The following is a 2366-nucleotide window of genomic DNA, read 5'->3' as shown; positions in this document are numbered from 1 at the left end:
CACCTAAAAATAATGTCTTTCCATTTATATAGTCTTCAAGGAATGATATATGTGAACATTAATAGCAATTTCGAGAAATTCTATATAAAAAATGCAACTTAATAAACATAACATAAAAATAATTTAGCATAAGCAAATTTTTAAAATGTAAAAATTTTTAATCCCGTTAATTTTACTTTTTAAAAATATATAAAATTTTATTCACATAATTTTACATCAAATTAATCTAAATTTATATGATTTTTTATAAATGACAAAGAATAAAATGATAATGCTAAAATAAGCAAATGAGTTAAATGATTATTTGACTAATTTAAATTGATTAGTTTTTTTTAATATTATACCTGCATATAGAATATGAAACTTTTTGTCAATTTATGGTTCACTGAATTTAAATCCGCATGTTGCGCGCATTTGAATCAAGCTACTCAATAAGAGTTTGTCTAGTGTTTTCTACATATGGCCCTGCAATTAACTGCAAGCAGCATATTTTTCCTCTGCGTGACAATTAATCAATAAATTTTCTGTTTTGGAATTGGGCTTGGAATGCCACTGAGAAGAGAAGTAATGTGCGAACACCTTCCCCTTTGAGTAGTCTTTATTTTGTTCATCCACCGTTAATTTATTTACTGGGTTAATAAAATAGATAGATACTGTATAAAATATATAATTAATTTAAAATTTAATATTATATAATTAAAAATTTATACATAATTTTTTTAAGTAAAATTATAAAAATACTCAATTTAAATTTATTTATTTGATTTTATATTTTATATTTTTATTCTTTTAAGTAGTTATTTTTATTTATTTATTTTTCTAGATTATATTTAAGTATTATAATACAAATATAAAACTATTAGATGAAATACAATTTTGAATATAATGTTTCAATAGTCAAAATTAACATTTAATTTTGTAATTTTATTTTTCATGACTCACGATAATGTTATGTATTTTCAATAATATTACAACTAAATTATATTAAAAAATATAAATAGTTGAAAGAAAAAAAAGTGATATATAAATGATATAATTAATGAATACAATTAGACTAAAAATAGAAAAAAATTAAAAGAAATTATAAAGGACGTGAAATATTATTGAAATTAATGTTTAATTTTTTAATTTTATTTTTCATGATTCATGATAGTACCATATATTTTCAATATATTACAACGAAGTGATATTCAAATATATAAATTATTGAAAGATAAAGATATGATATATGGATGATATAACAAATGAATACAATTAGACCAAAAATTAAAAAAAAAAACTAAAAAAATTGTAAAGATATAGTGTTTTAGAAATTTATTACCTAATACATATGTTTAGCAAAATAAAAAAAAAAGAGTTGTGGTTATTAACCAAATTTTTCAAACACTTGTGCAAAATATTGGTAAGAATGGAGGAAAAATAATGTTTTGTCTTGGGCTTATCCCCTTAAATAATAAAAAAAAAATTGAAGTGAATGTTGATTTATATAAAAAATATAAAAAAGAGTAAGTATAAAAGAAGATGATGAATTATGTTTTATTACTCAATTTATACATATTAAAGAGAAATAACATTAATATTGAAATCAAATAATATTTTATATAAAAGTAAAGAGTAAGAGAATATAAAAAGTATAAAGTAATCTAAAAAAAATAAATGACATAAGAGTGAGAAGAAAAATAAAGAAAAATCTTAAGTTATAATTCTATGTAATAATCATAAGAAAGAGTAAGTATAAAAGAAGATGAATTATATTTATACCTAATAAAAAAATAATATTAACATTGAAGACATATAGTATCTTATATAAAAATAAAGAATTAAGTGTTAAGAGAATATGAAAATTATAAAGTAACTTAAAGAAAAATAAATATTATGAGAGTAAAAAAGAAATTAACAAAGGATCTTAAGTTATAATAATAAGATACATAAAAAATAAAAATAAAAGATTTAAAAGTAATTTAATTAAAAATAAAAGAATTAAAAAATAATTTAATTCGATAAGTAGTAGGTAAATTGTGCTAATTAGTTATATATACTAATGTGTCACAATATTAGAAAAGCTAGAAGACTGAAATGCATTAAAAATGCTACTTTTAACTTTATTTTAATATATTATATTATAATAATTAGATTTATTATTTAATGATATGCAAACTTGCAAAGTATGAAATTCCAACTTGTGAATTAACAATTCACACACATAATATGTCTCTTACATTATAACACTTATACGCAACAACTTCCTAGAATATTCTTGTGTAGGGACATAAATTAACCTTGAGCTTGTTCTTTTATGCTGTATCCATTTTCTAAACCTCTTTGTCCTCTTCTTAATTAATAGTTATTTAATTATGATGTACGGA

This window comes from Arachis ipaensis, chromosome B04 (assembly GCF_000816755.2).
Source record: "Arachis ipaensis cultivar K30076 chromosome B04, Araip1.1, whole genome shotgun sequence".
Classification (NCBI taxonomy): domain Eukaryota; kingdom Viridiplantae; phylum Streptophyta; class Magnoliopsida; order Fabales; family Fabaceae; genus Arachis; species Arachis ipaensis.
This window is presented reverse-complemented; position numbering follows the sequence as displayed.